At 37.3% G+C, this 26,547-nt stretch overlaps 1 protein-coding gene across 1 annotated transcript in view; it reads right to left on the bottom strand.

The window, feature by feature from the left end:
- LOC135702055 (sodium-coupled monocarboxylate transporter 2) overlaps positions 1–26,547 on the bottom strand; it is a 171,028-nt gene that overhangs the window by 125,056 nt on the left and 19,425 nt on the right. The window lies entirely within an intron of this gene.

The raw sequence follows: 26,547 nt of genomic DNA on the forward strand, positions 1-26,547 counted from the left end.
GATCCTGTCTCACTGAACGGTGCCTATTCTATCACCGTCTGTGATGGTGTCCGGTTGGTCGTCAGCAGCAGTAGCAGCAGCAGTGCTTTCGGCGCATTGCGTTGAACATTGTACACAACAAAAGGCTGCCCGCAAGCAGCGAACTGCAGCCCATATGAGCGTCCATTTACCGAAGAAGGAGGACTAATCTTCGTGAGTTGCTGTGGGCCATCTATGCCAAGCGCCACACCCTCGTTCCAAACAACATACTGGTCGCCAGTCTCATCCGTGTTGAAGACCATAATAGCTCAGCATTACTCAACCATCACGACAAAAAGGTCCTTTTCAGGACCACCATAAATTTGATAAATAGAATTTCTTGGACATTTGTCAAGATCATCAATCGGATGTCAGTTCCCATACGTTTAATTATAACATACCATATATTTTTAAGGCAACATTGGCAGGGCAATTTCAGTATCCAGTCGGTCGTGGCATGAAAGTGGTCTGATTTTGATCCAGAGATGATGGATTTTAATTCAGAATACGCAAATCGATAGGAAATTTTTCTACGACTCTGTTAAAATTAAGGATTTATAATTTTTCAAAATGTCACTATTGAAATTTAACGAATGTGCAACAGTTGCTATGATAAATAAAATGGTCACCGTTTGCCTGCAAAAAGCGCTTTCGCTAACACAGATTTCAAAATTGCATTCCATCCGGTCTCACTGAACGCTGTTCATTCAGTGTGTGGTGAGTGGTGGCGTTCTCCAGTACACAACGAAAGGCTCCCCGCAAGCAGCTACCTATCAAAGCTGCCCTCAACCGATGATCGGAATGAGTTGCTCGTCGTGAGCCACTGTGGGTCATCTATGCCGAGCGGGTCACCCTCGTTCCAAACAACATACAGCTCGTCAGCTGCATCCGTGTTGAATACCCTGATAGCTCAGCATTACTCAACCATCCGGTTATTTTCGGGACCACCATAAATTATTGTTGTTTGAGAGTTAATTTTCTTTGAACGTTCGCTCGCATTGCTGTCAGCCACATCACCCCCAAGGCTGATAATGTACCCAGCAACCAAACGTTTGTGGTCAAACGCGTCAAGTATTGAAGTGGTAGGGGAAATGGCTCTGATATTTAAATCTGATATTTATCAATTTTATCTAGATGATCGCGTCATTGGGATGGTACTAATAGATATTTTCGGTCGCTATTGAAAATTTAGTCGATTGCTGAATTTATGTATTGGCCGAAATTAGGGGCATTTAGGCCGACATAACACCCGTTTCACCTATATAAAAATTTTCACAATGACCAAATACCACATGACCATGTCAAATAAACAGAAACACTTTGTAAGGTTTTCTCCAGGACGCTAGAAAAACCAAAAAAAATCTCAAATTTATATGATTTATCGCATATATCTCACGATTGTAATTTTTTTAGCAAGACATTCTTCCCATCAATTTTGGCTTTTTTATTATCTATTGAATACATCAAAAGTTTCGTACATTTTGTGCCCGAAAATGCGTAATTTTGACATCAGAAAACAAGGCGTTTCAGTGATGGGTGATGGAAAAGTGGTTTCCCTAACACAGTCGCCGAGTCACTGAGCATGCCAGACCATACCTATCTTTATATCTTTTGATGCAAATACACCACCAGCGCCGCTAATAGCAATAATATCATCTTTTGAAATCAGGGAGCAAATTCAGGAAAAAAATAACCACTGTCCTACCGGCTTGACAAGTTTTTCCTACATCTAATTCATTTCATGTCACAGAATCTAACACCTCCCTTCTCCCCACTTATTATGTAAGATAAAGATTGTATCACCCTACATCGAAATAAAATAAGGCTCGTGTTTATTTTTATCTATACTATTTAACACATGCATGCCACACATCTTGTTATATTTCTAACATGTTGTTTTTTTTTTATCTAGCATATTAATAGTAAAATGGGTGTCCTCCCTGACTTGATTGCCTGTCTTCCATATCTTGGATTGGGTCGGCCTAAGCTAGCCTGGTAGAGATTAGTTCTGTAGGCCGTACTGATAGCTCAAAAATCTAGATATAAGCCTAATGATATCATTTCTAATTCTGCTTTTCCGAGATGAACTCAAAGGTCAGAATCGATGTTTGTGAAGATGTGGTGGTACTTGAACTCGCAATCCATGCTGTAATCAAAATATGATTACTACTGTGAACGTGTTTGTCAGTTCCTTCATGACACATTCGTTTGGCATCATTGATCCAAGCGAAGTGAATGAACTCACCACACGTTGCTCGTTTTACTTTCAACAGGACACTCTATACCATTAATATTGAAATTAATGTTCACATTTCTGTTTTCCGTTTTTCAATTAACCATCCATGACAGCTTGAAGTTGTAAGCAAACAATCTCAAAATTCATAACTGCAGGGTTACCAAACTCATGGTATACTGAGACTGACACCTTGATATCGGCACTTCGGCACGTTCGGCTCAACGCTTGGCACAGATAAAATGCTTGTCACAGATTGAGATATGCAGAGTTGAATACCTCTTGATCGACACACTTCACCTCAACAGAAACAACATGGCTGCGCTCAGTTTCTAAAAGATTACTGAACGCAAGTATGGAATGCTATACTAAAACCTAACATAAAGCTTTAGTGATAGATAATTTATTAACTAGATAAAGTTATGAAGAGGATAGGTTGATTGTTCCACTAGACTACGGCAATGTGAAAATTGAATAGAACTTCAAATGCGATAGTACTAAGTCAAGCGTACACTCCTCTACCTAACTCATACATTAATGGATGAGGGAACTTGAAGTTTTTCTTCAAATCCACAAGCAAAAGAGTGTGCGTTGATTTGCTCAAAAACTGTTTGCGGCTGTGGAATAGTTCGTTTTACTTTTTTTTTTCAACCACATGTTCGATACACAAACAAATACTTGCAAATCCTGTGCTGACAAATGCTTTTCCAAACCACGTTTATTTACTTTTTAAATTGTATTGATTATTGGATCACACAAAAATTAATAAATTAATAGGCTCATATGTACTAACATTTAATACTTAACACGAAGTTGATCCCAAACAAACGCAGACTATTTAGGGGAAACGCACCTAGTTTGGCCATGTTTTGGCGATATTTATCGTTTTATACAAGTTTGAGCTCTTGAGTTCTGTTAGGATTGTTGATTCAAATCATTTTCATCAGGGTACACAAACGTATCGCCCACAAAACGCCTGAAGATTGTGATTAAATTTTTCAATTGCAATAAATTGGTCCGCATAAAAGCTTTATCCAGGCAAAAATATCCATCATGCGCATTGAATTACGAAATTTTACTGGGAAAATCTAACGAATTACTTCTTCACAGCCACGGAAAAAGTCAACAGCCACGAATAAACAATCACATTTCGAAAAATCGCAACTAGGGGAAATGGATGTAATGTCAGCCTAAATGCCCCTAATTTGGGCCCATACATAAATTCAGCAATCAACAAAATTTTCAATAGCGACGAAAAATATCCATTATCTAGATAAAATTGATAAATAGCAGATTTTTAGCGATGGGCCCAATCTTAGATCCATAGGCCAACATTAGAGCCATTTCCCCTATGTACATTTTTCTAGTATCATAAACAAAACGCAAACCTACAGGAGTGACATCCAAAACGGGATTTCCCTTACAAGACGAATCAGTTTGCAAAAGTAGTAGAGCATCCAAGCCTAGCTGTTAGCAGCGACTTTGATATACGATATCCGATTACGACAATCAGTCATATGTAAATTCTTTGGTAATATTTTCGCTCCACTCAATACCCCAACCGGATGGCTGACAAACCGAGAAAAGAAAAAAAAGCTGCGGAAAACTTTCTCGTTTTGCCAACCAGCATTCGATTCGCGGGCTCCCACTCGCAACGACGGGGTGACTGATCACCTTACATCACAATTTCACCGTCAAATGCCTTTCCGTGACGATGATAGCCGTACAGAAGCGCACTAAGGAGGATGCTACCATACCGTTGCGTAGAATGGTGCACATTCCGAGGTTACAATTGTAACGCTTTCCAAAATTCCAACTCTGCCCAACCGCGCATCTGGCTTCCTATGAATGCTCCCATTCCAATATGTACAGGAAATCACCGTTGGTGTCACGTAACGAGCAGCGGGTTTTCGTAGGAGTTCGAGTAGGAGGTGTTGGGAATTTGTATTCTACATCGAGCGGAAAATTTGCGCAATCAAAGTCAACGATTGCGTTCACAGCAACAACGGGAGAAAAAATACGAACGGAACAGCTTACTGTACAGATGACTGATTTCCGCAACATTTGAATTTCCTGCAAATCCGACAAATGCTTATTGCCTTTCCGAGGACGACGGCTGCGCCAGCGTCATTCAGCCAGATATCAGCATTAAAGAGTTGACTGCTATGGTCACAGTGCACGGATATTACATTTCCACCAGGGTTTTTTTTTGCGTGCAGAACTTTTGATTTTGCAATAATTTCACACAAACAAGCTTATCAAACGAAAAACAGGAACGAGCACACACGCACTCGCTGGGAAAAATGTGTTGGCTCCATCAAACTTAAGTCATCTGAACAAAACGTGTTTCGATTATATTTTTTGAACGGCATGGCGGAATTACGGTCATCATCATAAATTGCGGTGGGGGTGTTCGTTGGTGATGAGACCATTTGTCACACAGTAAATGCTGATGGGGGATGGAGGGCAGAAATGATACTGTTGAAATATTATATACATACATATAAAATAATATATTTGTTTTAGGGAAATAGGAACAAAGAATTCCGTGTGAGATTTTTAGCATAAATATTTATGGTGAATTCGTGCAATGATTTGTTCTTAACAATCAACACAACTAAGCGACGCCGGTGGTGTAGTGGTAAGCGTGATTATCTCTCATCCCAAAAGGCCTGGGTTCAATCCCAATCGACGCCACCGGGATTTTCTGAGGCATAACATCTCTCTAAGGGTAGTAACATTGTTGATCCCCGGTTCATGAGTTGATGGGTCGATAAGTAGGTATCAGATGTGGGAGCTGTCTCCGTGGCGTCGGTAGCATTGGTGCTCAGCGCGGAAAACAAGATCGACGGAAAACAAAACTGGGATTTTTTTTTAAGATTCCAAAAGTTTCATATGTTATGACCTCTTTATATAAAAAAAAAACAATTTTCACAAATCAGACTAGGACATTTTAAGATACAGTAATGACCCAATTTTGTCAGCCCCATCAGACTTTTATTTTTCAAAAATTTTACAAAATTTTAATTCAAATTTTTTCTCATTCATCTTCAAGATGGATGTTTATGGACTACTTTGGTATAATAAGACCAGGCTTGATGGAGCCTCGGCTCGTGAGTTTGAAATGAGCCGAGCGTAGCATTCTTCTGAGGAATAGAATGCCTGCTGCCAAATCATTCCACTGAGCTTCAGAGCTTGTGAGCGAAGAGGTGAGGTTTGCTGCCATTCATGTTCATGTTTTCCATCACACGCTCTTACTATCACTCTGGGTGAACTCTGAGCTTCTTCCGTCGAACAAAAAGTCATCCGGAGTCTCGAAAAGCGCACCTCACGTCAAATCATCCTTTCGCTGAAGTTTACTCTCCCTCTCTCTCGAGGAGTTTTTGTTTACCATATTCCTGCCACCACTCACTCGAGGTGAGGGCTGGCTAGACTCGCAGGACAAGAGTGTTTAAAACCCTCCAGTGAGTTTGAGGAGTTTCAGCAAGCCTGAATAAGACCAGTAGCAACCGTGGGCGGTCAATCATGCTCATACTCATGCTCATGCTCAGCAAGCCTGAATAAGACTACTGAAAAGCGCGTAGGTTTCGTAGATCATTGGAAAAGATTTTCAAAACAGGAGTGGACAACGAGTTGACCGGTCTTTACTGTATTTAGGTTTTTCATATTTGTTTTTAAATTATTGGTTGAAATTGACGTAAACATTTTTTAACAGCTTGTAAACAATTTCGATGATGAGAAATATAGGAACGATCTTCGTCCTTCATTATAGAAAATGTTAGCCATATCCAGACATCCAGAATGCACGTATATTCAAAGTTGTTTTTTTTTGTGATTCACAAACAATCAAATCGTATAGAATGCAAAAAAAGGCTTTTTGTACCTATAAATGTGGAGGCCATATACGTAAAATTTTTATTTCTTTTTAAACGAGTTGCTTTCACATCATATAGGGTAAAGCGCTACTTCGTCGTAATCGCCCATTTCCGTTCTATCGATCAGAAAAGATCAATAATATCAATGATTTCACCGTGCACAAATCAATAATAGGTTTGTTCCGATGCGTTAGTTCATTAGCTACAACATAAATCCTGTTAGAGCGCATTGTATGAATATTTACGCTCATTGTTCTCAAAACAAAAGAAGCGCACCTAGCGAATCCCCTTTTTCTACGTTTATAGGACAAAGAAAATCTAATGGCGTTTCAATGCGTTAGGACGGAATTGAAACTCGTAGAACGAATTTAAGGCCCAAGCGCAATGACAGCGGAAGCGGAACGGCACCGGCAGTAGAAAAGCCCGATCTGAGTAAGCCTACTTGTCGGATTGAAAACTAGTTAGAATTAAATCGACTTCGGTTAGACATCTTGATGTCATTTGAGGCAACTGTCAAACTTTCCGTTTCCGTTTCCGTTCCGTTTCCGCCCACATTGCGTTTGGGCCTTTGGAATCAAGAAGCAGTGTTAGGTTTTAGACAATATCTCAACAACGTGTGACTCTTTATCAAATCCAACGGTACGTATGGAAAGGTGAATAAATTTGTAAGTCATCTTTGACAGAAATATTCCATTTTTTGTTTAAACTCGTTCAGAAAAGAGAGCTAAAGCGCGGGTTGTGCTTAGTAGAACGGAAATTAGATTAAAAACCCTACGTACTTATATGCGATGTTGACTTAAACTGTAGTTTTTTACGATACTGTCTGTACTGTCTGTACACTCAAAGATAAATTAAATCAAAAAAGCTTCAAAAGTAGGCAGATTCCCGCTTCACTTTATTGAGTCCGAGCCATGATTACTTCGGCAGTAATCATGCATGATTAAAATCGAAATAATCTTCCGAGTATTAAATTTTATTCTTTTTCAATACTGATATATAATCAAAAAAGATTAAAATTCAATCAAAATTTTTTTAAATAGAATCAAAAATGATTAAAATTTATTCAAAAAAAGATAATCTACAATCTTATCAACCATGATTAAACTGGGATTAATATCAGACGCTTATTTTTTAGAAAGAGAGGAATAATTTTCAATCATTCGATATGATTAAACTGAGTTTAATGTCAAATTGATTAAATTTCAAGCAAAATGGGAATAGTTTAATTTATCAGTGTACTGAAAGCAAATAGTATGTTGGGCTTCATTAAGAGGTTCAGTTATAATTTTCAAGACCCATACACTATCAAATTATTATATATTACATAGGGGAAATGTCTCTAATGTTGGCCTATGGATCTAATATTGGGCCCATCGCTAAAAATCTGCTATTTATCAATTTTATCTAGATGAACGCGTTATTGGGACGTTACTAATGGATATTTTTGGTTGCTATTGAAAATTTAGTTGATTGCTAAATTTATGTATGGGCCCAAATTAGGGACACTTAGGCCGAACATTACCTGCATTTCCCCTACGTAAGAGCTATTCTGGAATACTGCCACCTAGTATGGAATCCATACATCTCCATACACGAAGAACGCATAGAATCCGTCCAAAAACAGTTCCTTTTATATGCCCTTCGGAAATTGAATTGGACCGCATTTCTTCTTCCATCATACGAAGCACGCTGCTTGCTCATCAACTTACAAACACTCAAAGAACGCCGCGAATTTGCAATGCTTTTCTTCATCAATGACATTATTTCACATCACATAAAATCATCAGAAATACTTTCACAATTAAACTTAGACACACCCTGTCGGCATCTAAGAACACGAAAATAATTCTCAGAAAAATCACACAGAACAAATTACGCAAAAAATGGACCCTTCAATCGAATGATGCGACAGTATAATCTACATTGTGAAGTCATTAGCATCACTATGTCCAAAGAAGAAATTTAAACTCAACTAAAACATAATAGAAATAATGCAAAGTATGTAAGTAAAACATTGTAACCATTGTATGTAGTCTACTTTGCTTGTCAAAATAAATTAATAAATTAATTTTTATACGACTTCTGGTTGTCTGAGAAAAGCCATATATTTTAAAGAAAAAACTACAAGGGACAGTCCTATGGGGTTGTACGCAATATCGACGTAGTACTACGTGGTCTTATAATATATAATAAATCTTATTTGTTAACTGCAGCAGGAGCTTGTAATTTGTGTAGGAATAGGAATTTGAGCGGGGTTCTCTCTGTTTATACTCTTTAGTATGATGCGCACATAGATGGCATAAACATTGACATAGATGGCCCACAGAAACTCACGAAGAGCTACTGATTCCGATCAATAGCGGTGCGACATCTTCCTCCTTCTATGGATGCTCATGTGGGCTGCAGCTTGCTGCTTGCAGGCAGCATTTCGTTGTGTACTTGAGAACAATGTTCAACGCCACGTCCCGAAAGCACTGCTGCTGCTACTCCTGATACCGAGGAACGGACATCACCACACACGATAATTGGAACTGAATCCGATCAGCGGTTGAGGTCAGCCTTGATCGCTAGCTGCTTGCGGGGAGCCTTTCGTTGTGTACCGGAGAACACCACCACTCACCACGCGGTGATTGAATAAACACCGTTTGATGAGACCGCATGGAATTCAACTTTGAAATCTGTGTTAGGGAAATCGCTTTTCGAAGGCAATCGGTGATAATTTTAGCTATCATAGCAACAGTTGTACATTCGTACATTTTTCAATTGTGATATTTAAAAAAAATGATAAATTCTAAATTAGATGCGTAGGAATATTTCTGATCGATTGGTGATAAAATTATTGAAATTGGTCCAGGGGCAGCTGAGTTATTAACGTTCAAAATCTTTCATAATTTTGTTACATGTTCCATTTTCGGTTTTCACAAAGTGTACCCGCATGCAGAAATCACAGACGTAGTCCTACGTCAAAAGCTTATAAAAGAAGCTTCTTAAGAAGATTCTAAAAGAAGCTTATTCTAGACGATTGCCGTCGCTCCGGTACTCTGATTAAAAAAAAACGGGCAGGACAGTAAATCTGAGTTGCTACGTAGTAAAGAAGCATATTTCCAACGTTAATGGAGCATGAGATCGTTTTAATATTACGTTCCCAAATGCTTCCATTTCTAAGTGTGTATAGTTGAGATTTAATATGGAGAACATTACCACTCTTTTCTTTATTACCCGGCTATTAAATTGTTATGTTATTAACCAACACATGAAATATCCTTCATAATCCGGTAGTGCGAATGCTTATCGACTCCCGAGAGGTGCTTGTGAATGTTTTTTTTTTTTACAAATTTCTACAACACTTATGGGCCAAATGTGTAGAAAGGTACACTTAGGTACACTACAACTCGTTGGTAAGCTTTTCCGCTTAGTTCTGGAACGATCGATTAAACTGCAGTTCCAGTAACAAGTTGCGAATAGACGTTCAATCGATTCTTGAATCCACCTCATTTGATTCAACTTAAGATTGAAAGTGTTCAAAGACGCCAGATGAATCGTCTCACCACATGAGATGGCATCATATTTCCAGCACCAACCGTATTTATTCAATCCTCCCAGACAATCGATTCCCATTTCAGCTCCGAGATAATCATATTGCCAACTCTGGAAACTGCTTGTAAATGAGATCCAAATTGGAACCGAATCCATGCTGGTACTTTTATTATGGCTGCCACCACATTGTCGCTGTTTCTCTTTGTGAAAGTCTGTCCGTTTAACTTGTTTTGTGTAATTTTTCCATCGTTTGTCGGTACGAATTCGAAAAGGACCGACCGAAGTGCAAATTGGCACTTAACAACCGAAAGGGAAACCATCGGCCACGTGCTGTGTAAATTTTTGCGAAAGCAGAAGCGCAGCAAAAAAATTTCCTCCTTTGATGGGACGATAAAAATAAGAACTTGTTTGTAAGTCGTAATAAAGATGACATCAAATTGATAAGGCAGAGCCAGAGGGAGCTTGTTTCTGATTCTCGGTAGTATGTGAGTGTTGTACAAGTTGACAACCGAGACTGGGAGAAAAACATAATGGCTGCTCCCTGAAAAATGTTTTCAGTGAAAATTTATAGAGCAATTCACAGGACGATGGAGCGCAAAGTGCCATTTTATGTTACTGCTGATGACTTAACAAAAACCGACAGCCAGTTCATCAAGACCTTCTCCGATGTACACATAGAGGACGAACAAAGTGGGTGATTACCATTTTCTGAAATTGAATAGACTCCCCGACAGACAAGCCTCCTCAGCGGCTTTTCTCCAAAACCTCAATATTTTACCAATCCTTTCGAAAGGGGTGAGAAATGCTCAGTTTTGGTAAATTTAATCACTTTCCTATTTCGCATACCTAATCTGCTTTCGTAATGACAAGCTTAACAAAAGATGTCTATACCCGCGCGTTCACCGGAGCTCTTACGTTTCAATAACCCGAACAACACCCATACCTAGAATAGATGTTGTCGCGTGCTTGAGGGGGATACGAAAATTCGTAATTGGAAATATTCAAATAACACACTCGCAATTAGATTCGCATCCTCTTGGTGTCAGCAGACAGGCCAATTTCCACAATCCACACACCGCAACGGAAGGCAAGCACTTGAACTCAACTCGACGACGACATCGACACGCGCTACTAAGCGCCGTGCTTGTTCCAACTGAGCCCAGATCTTCCATGATGTAGGTATGCAACTCAAACCAGGACCATGTTCAACATACAAATTTTCCCCAACGACTACGATTGGGCGTACCGACTGTGCCGATACCGATAGAAGCTTTGATTCGCGATCTAATCTGTCTCATGTGGGCTCTTATTATTTTTCGCTCTGACACCGCCGTGCGAGGGAACCGATTTCGCCGATGATGATACTGTCACGCTATACTAAAGGAACGGCTTTGCGTGGTACGACGTTATGTGCTCGCACTAGTTCCGGACGTTTGAGCATGAGAGTATGTAGCCATTTTTTGCCGCCGAATGAGTTCAGTTCTATCCTCAAGCTATCTGGAGCCGAGCGCAACATATTTCAGCACCAGTCTATTTCAGAGTGATTTTCGGTGGATCATAATCTGTTCAATGCCTATTCTTTGCAATAATCTTTTCAAAATGTAGAACTCGGTACTCGAATTTTCCTAGTTTACTTTCCGTCAGTGTTTGTTTTACCTCGTATTTATCAATAATCACCGATGATAGTCAAAATAATTCACTGAAGCCCTATCGCCATGGGTGACGGCGACGGGCTACAACGTGACCTGAAATTATGCATCTTCGAAAATTCTGTTGGGTCCTCTGCAGGTATTGAATATCAATTATCGATTATCTATTGTAATTTGAGTTTTACGATCAGTGATGGGGATCGATGTGATCCACTATACCCAAGTAACATTGCAAGCTTTATAGAAGTTTCATAGCATTCTACAAGTTCAAATCATGGTCTACAGAACCCTCATAAAATCAAAATTGTTACTTGGGTAGACTCCAAGTATCCAATAAGCATGCAAATTTGCCATGCCGAATATCAGCCTATATTAAGCTATTTTTAGAAATTTTATAAATCCCACCAATTAGGATGGGATACGTCTGCATCCAAAATTAATCTCTCAAGACAGGTGATTTTCCAAACATATGGAAGCAATCAGTTTTAGTCCCAATATTTAAATTTGGCCAACGGTCAGACAAACCTATAGCGGTATTGCAATTATTTCATGCGTTCCTAACATGTTTGAAGCAATTTTAACCATAAAATGTTTAACCAGTTTGAGCATCGCATTTCGAATAATCAACATGGTTTTTTTTTAAAGATCGGTCAACGTATACCAATATTTTGAAATTTGTAAATGTTTCTATAGAAGCAATGGATATAAGTAATACCGTTGAAACCTTACACATTGACATTAGTAAGGCTTTCGACAGAGTAAACATTCCCTTACTACTTTTTAAATTAAAACGATAAGGTATGACAAGTACACTTTTAAAATGACAGAAAGAACACAGATGGACCGCATTAAAGGAAAAAACGTCAGTTAATGTTTCCTCGGGAGTTCAACCGGGATCTCATTTAGGCTCATTATTATTTATTTTATTAATAGATGACATGAAGTTTGTGTCGAACCGCCTAAATGTGCTCAATGATCCTGGAAGTTCTTAGTTTTGGTTGATACGTACTCAAGATATTTGACAGTGGTGGAGATGAAATCGACTGATGCAGCAAGCACCAATCTGGCTCTCTGCAGAATATTTTTTAATTGGGGTCTTCCTCTAGTGCTTCAGAGCAATAATGGTCCAGTAAGGAATTTATTGAACACTGGCAAAATAAAGGAGTTAGTACAAGGAAGTCCATTCCTCTTAGTCCCCAATCAAACGGAGCTGTTGAACGTCAAAACCAGGGGCTAATAAAAGCAATAGCTGGGGCCAGACCAGATGGTCAAAATTGGAAGAACGCTCTACAAACTTATGTCCACGTACATAATACAGTCAAACAACATTCAAGATTGGAGATTACACCATTCTAACTTCTTGTTGGATGGAAGTATAGAGGAACTTTCCCGGCTCTTTGGGAATCTGAATCTGAAAGGTTAGTGTTAGCAATAAACACGAACACCCAGGATTAAGAATATAACAGTTTCAAGTTTGTTGGCAGAGTTACACTACCACGTAGCTCTCTTATCACCTATCCGTCTGATAGAGTGAGCGAAAGGATATCAATAGGCTTTTACAATTCGTTTCTAGGTCGTGTTTGCTATCAGACTCTGTGCAGAGATTATATAACCAGTATAGAATAGCCAGGCCAGTTCAGTTCAATAAAGATCGCCAACCTAAGAGCACTTTTTCGCTAATAAACCAGTTTTCTAGTTTTCGAATCGGATACCGAGCCAATCTAGTTTCATTTATTTTCGTACAGTTAGATCGAGATGAAATAAGGCATAGAGATGCAGTAGCGAAGTTGGACAGTAAGAAATATGCAGACAAGCACAGGGGAGCGAAATATTCCGATATAAAAACTGGAGATAAAGTTGTTGTTGCTGACCAAAAAAAAACCAAAAGAGATCCATTTTTTTCTCAAGAAAATTTACAGTATTATCAAGGGAAGGTGGAAAAATCGTTGTAAGAAGTGAACGTGGGGTTCAGTATGCTCGAAACATTCAAGATGTCAAGCTAGCGTCCTATGAAGTCCAGTCAGATGATGTTGGCGAATCAGATATGATCCACCATTCTTCAAGAATTAGTAATCAAGATGAATTGGGTAAAGATCAATAACAAATATAGAAGTAGGTATCTTTAAAAAGAATCATGTCTGATATAATTTTTCAATTAAATAGGTACGGATGTTCCAATAGATCACAATTTGATCAATACTGAACACAGTTTGAGCAATCTTCAAGAAAGTGATTTGAAACCTAATAATAGACCGAAGAGATCAATTAAAAAACCATCTAAATTTAATGACATGTTCTTGTATTGTGTATATGAATAGATAGTAGATAAGGAAAGGGATGTAGAGAATAAGACAAATATATCGTTTGTTACGCTGACATTCATTAGAGATCGATAGTAGGTGAAATATATCGTTTGAGGTGAAGAAAATGATCGGTGAAATCAATAGTAGGCTAGTTGATAATTTCAAAGTGTAAACCACCCAAGCAATTTTTTTTTTTGTTTTATTGAAGTTTTATAGCAGTTGATACAACCAAATTGTAAAACCTTCACTATCGACCACATTGTTTTAACAACCTCCTGAGAACCGCTATAGAGCCATGTCATGGCCAATTGCCCCAGTTTTAATGCAATCATTAAAACTTGATATGCAAACTACCTTAGGAGCATAGGTTTTATGTCAGTTTTATCACACTCTATACGTGGTTGTTAAAAATGAAAACATAAAACCTCCTCAAGGTCAGAAAGTTTTAACAACTACTACGACTACCATAAAACTATATTACAACCGCATAAATCGCTCCTGACGAAGTTGATAAAACAGAATACGCAGAACATTTTGACAACCTTGAAGGTTTTAAGTTGGGGTTTTTGAATGATAGTTAATATTGAGAAATATTTTATTGTGGTTTTATTCTTTGGATGTTTGTGTGAAATCATGATCCTTGTCAATTGGTAATAATAGCTGATATTATTGTATATTGAAAATAAGACGACTTTATTACAATTTAAACCAATTTATATGCTTCACAGCATGCCGTGCAATGTTTATGGTGCTTATTATACCAAATAGGAGCATAAATTTAGTGCGCCATATGAATACTAAAAAATAGGGATATTTTTAATTTGTCTGCATTATCACCATGCATTAAAGAGTCATTAAAAGATTATCTATTTAGTACACAACTGTTACTACTATTGAGCAATAACAAGTCACATATTATTTCAATATACATAGATGTATGAAAGTGTTTGATCGCCTATCAATTAAAGCGTTATTATTCATACTGTGTGAAATTAGTTCATACGGCGATATTTTTTTTTTGTTATAACTTGCTACTCTTTAATAATACCTCAATATAACATATTCTCCTAGATTGGAATTCTATAGCATAACATAAACCTAATGGTTGTATCTTAGCATTTCGTAGTCCAAATTGAGAGCGTTAAGTTAAATTTAAGCTCTATAATTAGCTTGCTTATTGGATCCACTAAAAACTTTTTCAATACAAAGTTTAAACCCGTGATGCCAATACTGGCCTTCTTCAACCGGATTTAGTGAAACTGTCTGCGGGGGGTTCGTGGATCTTTCGGATGTGTATCGGAAAGCCGCTTGTTCAATATTTTTAAGAACTCCTTCACCGCACTGTGCCTCATATTATATGAGGGAGCCCATAAGTGTAGATCCTCCAGGAGTTTCATATTGGCGATCGTCTCATCTTCATCGTGTTCAAAAGCACTGAAAGGGTTTCCATTTCATGTAGCTGAATAGATTTTTTTTTATATTGGCAACAACTTTCAGAGTATTTTTTGTTATTGTTGTAGTATATTTCTTATCTGTCAATCTTAGACCTCTGATAAAGATGATAGTTGTAATGAGGCTTTAATTAAGGTCTAAGACTACTTCAAGGTTTATATTGGTCATAAAAAGTATGCCATAAAACATAATTGTATGTTTTGTTTTGGCTTTATTCTGCAGTTATAAAAGCTACAGCTACCGTTAAAACTATCAAATCTGAGTTTTAATTTAGTAGCCATAAAACAGTTTTATGTACGACTTGACGGTCTGATTTTATAACAAGCACACAAAACCATAATACAGCCACAGGCTGCAAGGGATGCTATGATAACACAATGATAAAATAAGAATAAATCTTCCAAGCATTGTTACTTGGGCATTGCTGTTTAGTAACTCAGCTTTTCGCTGTTTCACAAAACTTTTATAGTCTGGCGAGAAAGTCGACGATTGCCTAGTTTTAAAAATGAATTTAAAGCAGATCTCAATCCATCTATAAAACTGTTCGGTAATTGAATCATAAACTTCATCAGCAATTGTTTATTAACGTCTTGATCAAATACTCTATAAAAGTGTTCTATTATTATTAAAGCAACCATAAAATCATTGGGTTTTAAATGAGAGTAAAAGGCATATTTCAATGCTTTTTAGACTTTTTAAAGTGTATTATAAAATCCACAACTAACACGTTTAAAAAGATATGGATCCTCATAGTGAATTAAACCATAATATATGACAAGGAAATTTCGAAAGATAGACGAAGTAGGATGACAAATTCAAGCGATTCTAACGATTGAAGGGATGTCGGTTTCAGCACTACTCCTTTAGAAGAACCAGCACGTCCGGCTGAACCGGTACCAATAGTTGGCGATCGGAATTACTTGGATCAGTACCGACAGCAAACTACCAAGCTGCCAGTTAGTAGGGATTAGCTGATTTCCGATCCATGGCAGCGATTTTATTCGGCGAAAGGGTCAACTCATCAAAAATTCCATTCAAGCGTACATTCCTGTGTCGTTTGATGGTTCACTTCGGGACCATCCGGACGAAAGAGGATCTTCTTCGGGAACAAGCTGTTCGAAATGCTAAATAACAGTATCGCACACTTTCTGAGTAACTGCTTCCATTCCATTGCCTAAAAGAACGCTGGATCGCACAGCGCAACTATAGAAAGATAAACAAACTTTGACGTTTAAATTTATGCCGGCATAAATCTGAACGGGTTAGGATCAAGCAAAACGACTTTAAATAAATACAATTCAGTCTTCAAGTTTTCTTCATAAAAGCCTTTTTTAAACCTTTTTAATTTGATAGGGATTTCTTGAAAGCAAAACAACTTTTTTACAAATTGTCCATGAAAATCAACTTTTATGCCTCCGCCATTACAACTTTTTTGTTAGTCTTACACAATCTTCGTTTTTTCAATATATATTTCCTTGCATATAATTTTATTGTGGTCAATTTAGCAATAAGCAAATATTTAAAATGCGAAAATCTTTTTAAAAAAAAAACTTGGCTAAGCTAGATGATCGATCCCCTGTTTGCTGGTGTTCGCACTGCTTGCACATGCCGAAAGAATTGCCAATTAAGATTTCAAAACAAAATTTGTATCCGGAATCAAAAGTAAATGCTTCCATAATGAATTACCGAAAAATTGCTCTAGCTTTGGCAGGCACATTTGCTTTTATTATTTTAAATAAAATGAGAAGGAGAAGGTGAACTTTGTGGAGTAGGAAATTGAAAGAGCACCGGCAGCGATCTGACTCATCTTGTCCTTCAAAAACTGCGATATTAATACGAAAAAGGATTTCAAAACTTCGCCAGGATGTCGATACCAACAAAGAAAAGTTATCTATAGATCTACATGATTCCTTGAGTTCTGAAAATGTCTGATAAGATCTAAATTCTGCATATTTCTCTGAAGACTTGCGGACGTACCTGAAGTTTTGTTTCTGTTCTCTGGTAAAATATCTTTGAAGATCAACAAACTTTCCTGAAGATCTGAAAATTTCTCGGTAGTTCTGCAAATTTCTTAAAAGTTCTGTGTGTTCTTTAGAAGTTCTGCAAATTTCTCTAAAAATTTACAAAGTTCCTGAATCCATGCAGATTTAAGATCCTTAAATATCATCAATTATCTCTGATGTTCAGCAAATGTCTAATAATCTACGAACTTTTCGAAAGTTATATAATATTATCTGTAGAATATCATGATTCAATTAATATATCTGCAAATATCCCTGAACATCGAGGAAATTCCCTTAATTATAAAAAAATAACTAGAATTTTTTGAAGTTCCCGAAAATTTAAGAAAGTTTTCTGAAGATCGACTATTTTTTCTGAAGTTGTGCAAATATCTATAAAGATCAGCGAACTTCCCAGAAGTTTTGTAAATTTCACTTAAAATCTAAGAATCTCAATAAAATTCTGCGGATTTTTTCAGAATATCTTCTCTAGAGTTTGTAGTAGATAAGACGAGACATGGCAAAATGAAAATAAAAATCATAGTAGGCTATTGACAAATAATCGGTAATAAAATCATAATACATTTCTTTGTGGATTCTTGGACTTTCATGAACTTCTGCATATTTATCTGAAATACTTTGCAATTCACGAAAGCTCTACAAATTATCTGAAAATATTTTAATTTCTCTGAAGTTGTGTAAACATATTTAAAGATCGGCCAACTTTCCAGAAGTTCTGTGAGTTTTGCTGAAGTTTTGCATTTTTTTCAAAAAAATGTACGAACTTCCTGAAGTTTTACAGCTTTCTCTTAAGGTCTACGGTTTATTTGAAGTTCTTCAGATCTATCTATTTCCAACTACCATTGAGTTCGGCAAAATCTTGGACTTTCGTACTTCGCTGAGATTTGTTTTTGAATTGAAGTACTTTTCTGAAACACTGAATCACTGAATGTCTCTAAAGATCTGCAAAATTCCTTGCAGTTCTTCAGATTTCTTTAAATATCTACTCTTCTGATTCTGACGTTCTGAAAATACCTTTAAAGTTTTGTAAAGTTGTCTGAAGCCCGTAGTTTTATTCTCAAGATCTACGAATTACCTTGAGGCTCAACACATTTCTCAGTAGATCTGCAAACTTGTCTGAAGTTTTGAAAATTTCTCTGTAGGCTCTCAGGCAACCCTGAACTTCTGTAATGTCCCTGCAGATCTGCTGAATTACCTAGTTCTCAAAAATTATCTGAAAATAGTTGAGCTAAATTTTTCTCTCAAGATCTGAATTCATATGAGTATTTTTTTTTAACCGCCGAACTTCCCTGAAGTTCTGCAAATTTCACTGAAGATCTATTACAATTTCTGACATTCTATAAATGCATCAGAAAATCTGTTCAATGATTTTACAGTAAATCTCCATACTTCTGTGATTTTTTTTACATTTCACTGTAGATTCGTGGAAATTTCTTTAGGTCTGCGAAGTTCCCTGAATATTAACCAAAAATTCCTTTAAAGTTTTACAAATTGATCTGAAAATATTTAAGCTTGCTTGAAGTTTTGAAAATTTCTTTGAAAATTTCTCTGAAGATCTTGTGAATTTTTCTGAATTTCTGCAAATTTCTTTTAATTTCAGCAAAATTTTCTGAAGTTTTGTAGTTCTGTTCTCATGATCTACAAACTACCCTGAAGCTCAACAAATTTCTCAGTAGATCTCCTAATCTCTTTGAAGCTAAAAAAAAAGCTGTTGTCTGGCATGCTTTTTTTTATATAATACATACTTCGTATTATATAAACACTGTTTTGTTGACGGCCAAACAAACTAGAAAATAAAAATCAGTCAAATTATACACATTGAATAGTGAAATCGGTTTACCTTGCTGCTGGATGCCATCAGAAAAAAAAATCGTTATTTTCATTTCCCTTGCGGCTATTTTGCTGAATGAGTCGAATGAAAATTAAACACAAACCTATTGCGTTCGACAAATCAAACGTCAAATCTGATCATCATCTCGAAAAAGTGTGAACGCATTCGAACATTGCATCCGACATAATTATCGAGTAGTCAATTCGAATAAGACCAACAAATCAGATAGTCTAAGCGTACCTTTAAGAATAATTTTGATCTTAATTAAATTTAAAACAACTTTTTCCGAGGGCGGACTAATTTTTTTTTTGTACATTTCACATGAGATTCAATATGGCACCTAAGACTAGGCCACTTTATGAGAACTATATAAATAATTTTGCCAATTCAACAAAATTTTTATACGATCAGATTTTATTTTAGTTATTTTGATAAGATCGGAGGATAATTATGAATTCTTTTCTACCTTTATTGATGTTTTTCTAGTGGATTTAGCAAGCAGCTAAGGAAAACGGCTCAAGAAAGGGTTTTATTGTTATCAACTAGCTTTTATTGTAGCTTAAATATTGTACTGTGTTTCATTTTCCATCTACCATCCCACGAGATAATTTTCAATCGACATACTCCAGCTTTCAGCAAACGAAAAGATGGGTAATGAAATTAAATTTACTCAATTTTTTTTTCGCTTTCGTTTAACGCACCCGAACGGGAAAACGTGCATAAAGCAGCAACGTCTGGAAAATTCTCGTCTTCATCCCATTCCATGCCCGGATTGTAGGTAGGTAGGTACCTACTTGGGAAATGTTCCGCAACGGTATTAGGTCATGCGGCATGCCAACAGCTTTCTTTTATGTTTCCCATTTTCTTTCCGGTATATAGATTGCCGTCTGTGTGAGCTCTTTTGCACTTGACAGAATTTCAATGTCGAAGAAAATACGGAAATACGATCACGTTTCCCAGCTTCCCAACTGTTTGTATGCTTCTCGGACTATGCATGTGGTTTCATTTAACCTGTCAGCTGTGGTTATACTGTCGGAAACAATTGCAATCAACATGATGAAAGATATATATTCCCAAGTTGAAAAATCGTCCCGACAGTACGCTTCATCGTTAGAATCAATTAAAGCCACGAAACAGCCCTCATTAGATTCATAATAAAAACCCGTTTTTCCACTAACTGTAATAAATGAACCCTTCTGACCTGTCCATTATTTAACCTCTCGTTTTTCCCGCTGCAACACGTAGCGTCCATTAACATAAATCTCCTCGCAAATGTAATCAGTTAAGTGATTTTCCACAATCGCCAGCGCACACAACAATATGTCTCTCTGAACCAGCCCCAGTGCCTTCGGTTGGTCGAAGAAAAGGATAATTCGTCCACGACGCCACCGACGACAACGCAGCCATGCCATCCATGTGCAGGTTTTTACTTACATTTTGCTGGCTACCGCGCCAAATGCAGCAATTCCGAGAGCGAGAAAATTAACAATTTACATTACAACAATAAACCATTCCGCTTCCGGCGAGCACTCGTCTCAAGAAGTCTCCGAGCCACCATCCCTCGGTATAATCTACTATCAACAATGTCATTCCATGCTTTTCCACTCGCACACCGGTAGACGGTACTTACGGAAGATGTACTCGACTAGCCGGGAGAAAGGACAATCACAGGATAACGACAATGGTTGATCACTTCGCTGACATCCACTTGTGCGCCGTTTGTTCCGGCTCGTCGCTAGTGGAGAGTATCCGTGTTTAACGCAGAGTCTAAGCTAGACAGCAAAATGATAAAACTTGCTTTAGTTTACTACTAGCAGCTTGAGAGCGGAGGTCATCAGGCTGTGTAGCAATCGTCATGCTACTCCTAATAAAAAAAAACGTATCCGGGTCAAGCAAAACAAGAAAGTTGCAACCGTACACGTAGCCTAGAAGTATCGCACAGTGACACAGGATCAGGATATTGCGGAAGAAAGCGATGGAAAAACAGATTACACGATTTGTGTTGATGATTTGACTAACTGATGGATGATGTTTCAGAATCAGAGTGGAACTGTTGCCATCGAACAGGGTTGTTAGGTGTGGTGAATCGGATTACAGGGGAAAATTTGTAGTTTTCTGGAGGTAAACAATTAACCTGACACATTGTGCATTAGGGTCTAAAAAACCCAAATTGCAACTCGCTTCCAAAAATCAATTTTTGAAACCGACTCTTGATCTATTGACCTCTACTGATTTTTTTTTTTTATATATAATGCGTTTATTTTTCCAGGCTCATTTTCCGTAGCTTTGCGGAGCCATTATAATCGTTTGGGTTACAAAATTACTTAAAACTAACGTTAATAGAGCGGGGCCCGATTACTCGCGGCTATCTCGAGGTTAGGGGTAACAAATTGTAACAAGCGGATGGCAGGGTAGGGATTGAAAACACAAGGTTTGAAGATTAATGTGCTCTTGATCGCGAACTAAGCGACACTCTGATGAAAAAGACAAACATGAGGGTACACCAATCAACTGAAAGATGAAGGTTCCTAAAATAGCACCCTGCCCAGGATTTTTTTTTTCAATTTAGCCATTTAGGCTACCTGTTACCGGTTCCGATAGGTCAACAAAATGACTATTCATCCAGGAGTAAATAGACATAGACTAGCAGAAGGATCTGGCCTCATCCGGAAACTTCCTAATCCTTATCATGATGGTATGATGTCTATTTACTTCTGGATGATAAACCATAAATATTGAGCCGTTGGATGGTACCAGTACATAAGGTTTAGGAAGTGTCCTTTTTTGACCCTGCCGGAATCGGTTCTTGGTATCCAGATGTAGCCAAATCCACCTGTCGGCCCATGGCACTTCTGGATGAAAAATAATACATTTTGAGTCGTCGGACGGTACCAGTACGGGAGGATTTGGATTGTTTTTTGGGCTGTACCGAAACTGGTTCAAATCATAAATTTTGAGCCGTCAGACGGTACCAGTACATAAGGTTTTGGACGTGGTCCAAATGGGTATCCGAATGTGTGATCGTGGCATGATGTTTATTTACTTCCGGATGCCAAATCATAATTTTTGAGCAGTCGGACGCTTCCTATACATTAAGTTTTGGAAATGTCCGCTGGAACCAGTTCCAGGTATCCAGGTGACCCATAAATGTTGAGCCGTCGGACGATACCAGTACATGAAGTTTAGGATGTGTCCTATTTGGGGCCCTGTTGGAATTTGGTCTGGGTACCGGATATGGCCAGATCCACTTATTTGCTCATGGCATGATGTCTTATTATTGATGAATGAAAAATCAAAAATGTTGAGCCTTCAGACCAATACATGAGGCTGAAAGAAAGTTTCCATTTGTGCCCTATCGGAACCGGTGCCAGGTATCCTAAATGGCCAAATTGGAAAAAAATACAGGGTGACATTTTGAAACCTTGTTGTTGATGAAATATCGAAGCAATCTGTTTATTTCGGCATTGAATCAGAATATGCCCCTGTACCAAAATGTCAAATCCCATTAGTGCCACACAGCAACATTTGCATTTGGTGTATTTTCTGGACTTAATTAAGCATTTAATAATTCATTAATTTGCATTGAATTTTACATGCATATGTGTTTTTACACAACAGTGAGAAGATCAATTGAAATTATTTGAATTTTCAACGAAAAACGAAATAAACTCACATGCACGTGTAAATTTAAGGTACAACTAATTGAAGTACTGATTGCTAAACGTGCAACTTTATATCCAAAAACCTGCTCCAGCTTATAGTTGAAAATTGCAAAATATTTGTATCTGTGCAGAACGTCAAAATCGAAGACATGTTGGATTCAAACTAATAATACAGCAATTCCATCATAAAAAGTTAGTGGATTTTAAAATTACGTAACAATTGGTAATTTTGTTCCTCATCGAAAAAACTCAGCCCCTTTTTTTTCGCATTTAGGGTGGCCCCTTCCATGTTAGGATGGTCCAAAAAATCAAAATTTGTCCGAATTTTTTAAATTATAACTTGAACCGTTGGACCGATGTGTTGACCCTTTTGGTGGTCAAATTAAAAATAATAAATCCTAGTTTTTCAGAAAAAATATGTACATGGACCTTAACCGTGGTTTTACATTGAAAACACTTATTATAATCTATTTTCAGGATTTTCATCTTGGGATTTTGGACTCGGGACTAAAAGCACTATTGTATGATATATTTTTTCTTGAAAATTTGGACTTTTTTAAACAATATATTAAAAATCAGCGATGTACGTTTTTTCATTTCTGAAATACAATATTTCAAAAATATAAAGTTTTTAGGTTTTCCTCTTTAACTGCAATGAGCCTCCATTATTTAAAACTTAATCATTTTGAAAATTGTTGCTCAGAAACCACTGGGCCGATTTTTTGTATCAAAAGGTCAAAAGAAAGATTACAAAGTCTAGTTTTTTTAGGAAAATATGAACATGAACTTCAACCGTGGTTTTATATGGAAAAGCATTGATTCTAATCATTTTAGAGGGTTAGTGTCTTAGTTTCTTCGGAAAAGTTGTTTATATTGAAATCGGCCTGTTTTTTTTTGTAAAAACGTCATTTTAGCCAAAATCAGACAACTAACTTATTTGTTTGAAGCTATACTGCCCATAATCGCATATCAGTCCCATATTGATAGGAAATCAAGCAAAGATGAGACTGATATGCGATTATGGGTAGTATAGGTGGTTGCATTTTTCAGCAAAGTTGTAGAAACAAATATTTCAGCAACTTTGCTGAGGAAAAATGTGACTCTACATCGCACCATACCATACCATATCATATATTTTTCTACTCTGGGTTAGGGTGGCCCTAAAAAATAGTTTTTTTTTTACGTAAGACTACGTCTTTGATTTCTATATGGAGGTACAGTTAGTGAAAATCGAAAATGGAACATGTAACAAATTAAGAAAGATTTTGAACGTTAATAACTCAGCTGACCCTGGTCCAATTTCAATAATTTTATCACCAATCGATCAGAAATATGGCTACGCATCGATAAAAATGCTTCCGAATGTTGATTTTCAACAAGAAACTATTGAAAAACTACTTGTAAATGTCCAGCATTGTCCCGCAAATCCACCAATTACCTACATGCATATGCTGCTTCCCCAGCATAGTCGTCAGAGAGTAGTAAGTAGACGAAACCGGTTGAAGTGGCATTCGCCTTCGATCCTCGGGCGCGTGCGAATAGGGAGGATGGAATTGCGTAATATTTTGCACACTCATCGCCATATTCAGAACCAATCGCAATCCGTCGTCTGGCTCGCAGTGGCGGTGTCTGACGTATCTCCGGTCTGATTTACGAGGTGTGCTGAAGGTGTTCCTGAAAAATGAGGTCCATGATGCTGTCACCTACACTAAACACGCCAAGCGTAAGTGGCCATGGATGTCCTCTTCAATAAAACGGCCCTTTTTAGGGCCATCAAGCTTACATCAATAATGAGTTGGAATAGAATTTATCTGTACTTGTTTGTCCATATTCAGAACCACAAGCCCCCAACGACCACACAAAATGCTCTCCAGAGTTGTAATCTTGTAATAAAACTTGGAAGCAGGGGTGCAAGTGATTTTAATTGATTCTCTTAATCAACTTTCTCTTTGAAAAAAAATACTACAAATTTGGTACGCCTACAATTCATAAACGGAAAGAGTTGAGATAATAGATAATTGATCAATTTAAAGAACTAAATGCTCTTCACATTTATTCCGTCCACTAGCGGTCCTACGTCAAGCTTCCGTTCATGCCCCTAGGCACAGACCCTTCTACTTTTTATTTTAACTTTTTGGTTTAAAATGTTAAAAATAAGTGACCTTGAGTTGTCGGGAAAATTATGGCACACATTATTGCTGAACAATGTTTTCGGGTAAAGTGTAAAATTCATAAGGCATGGTAATTTTAACACACACAAAAAATCATCAAACATTTATCAGAATCAAGAAAAAAAATCAGAGTGTGATCTTTGATACATTATGAAACTTTTAAACGTTCCACTTCATTTTCGGCAATACCAGGGTTCTTTCTCAGCTGCCGCTTGATAATCACCCAGTATTTTTCGATAGGTCAGAGTTCTTGGCGATTTGGTGGATTGTTGCCTTTGGGCACAAAATTTACATTGTTCATCCGATACCATTCCAATACCGTTTTTGCATAGTGGCACGAGGCTTAATTTGGCCAACACACTGTTGAACCACCGTGTTGCTTCAAAAATGGAACTGGACGTTTTTGGAGGCACTCATGTAGATAAATTCTTTCACTTCGTTTACCGCAACTACAGATTGCTTGCCAAATCAAAATATTGTTGACAAACTTCGAAATTTTTTTCTGCTTCAATTTATCGGCCACATAAAATTTATCACGTGCAGTGTCAAATTCCAAGCCTAGTAATTGTTGAAAGTCGGCTTTGACGTTAATGTTTCGTCATCCATTACACAGCAATCAAACTTTGGCAGAAGAGTCGTCTTCCGAGTACGCGAGATTTTTTTGTTCTTTGATATTTTTTATCGTATGCATGATAAGCTATTGGAGGCAACCCCGGCATAGTGGTAACAATCCATTCCTCTCACGCCAATGTCACGAGTTCGAATCTCACCCCAGACAAGTCACGAATGATCCAAGAGCGTTAAAGTGGCTATAAAAAAACAGGATGAGCTATTGGCAAATTTCAGTGGTGCAAAAATTACGTGGACACCCTTTATCAATATATCATGTAATTGGATAGATAATTTTATTCTTTAGCTCCTGAAAGGCCATAATAGATAAACGATAATCTTAAAATTAACTGTCAGAAACGTCTCAATATAGCAACTTGAAACCTTCTGAAAAAATAGGTTGTAACTAGTTCTAAAATTTGTCTTTATGCTACTTATTTTCTGAAATGAAAAACAAAAAAATAAGAATGAAAGAACGGTTTTTATTAGAGGCACCCTAAAAGCACCCCAGAAAAATAGGTCTAGAATGATCAAATAAAGACATATGATTTCTTCAGATCAAGGTTTTCATCAAAATTTCGTATGAAAAATACTTAAATCACAACAATGTCAGAATATTATTTCAGAGGCATGTTTTGCTTTAAAAGTTTTTAGTACACATATCTATCTTTATAACAATACCAAAAGATTCAAATGTGGTCAAAATATTGCAAAGTTACAGCCTAAAACGTGTTTAATTATTCAAAATTCCGTATACAAAATACATTATGTCACATAAAAATACCCGAATGTTGTTTCAGAGACATGCTTTGTTCTAGAAGTTTTTAGTACTATCTCTAAATTGGCACCACCAGATTTGAATTTGGACAAAAAAAGATAAATGGCAGGTTTTGCTTGATTTGTTTTCCGTCGATCTTGTTTTCGTCCTGACATCAGGGAGGCAGCTTCCACACTTGGACTTTAACTATCGACTCATCAGCTCATGGCCGGGGACCAGCGGCTTTACTTCCCTTCCGAAGGAACGTATGATCAGAGATTTTATGCCTCAGAAAATCAGAAGACGCCGATAGGGATTGAACTTTCCCTAAAATTTTACGTTCTACAAATTTGCAAACCTCTAACATGCGAAATAAAAAGATTTATCTCGCTGCGCCATCATTGCGGCCAAAACATGAACAATTTTTAT

Source organism: Ochlerotatus camptorhynchus, unplaced genomic scaffold (genome assembly GCF_037179485.1).
Source record: "Ochlerotatus camptorhynchus isolate MF236.1 unplaced genomic scaffold, CSIRO-AGI_Acam_v1.1 ptg000183l, whole genome shotgun sequence".
In the NCBI taxonomy this organism is placed as follows: Eukaryota; Metazoa; Arthropoda; class Insecta; order Diptera; family Culicidae; genus Ochlerotatus; species Ochlerotatus camptorhynchus.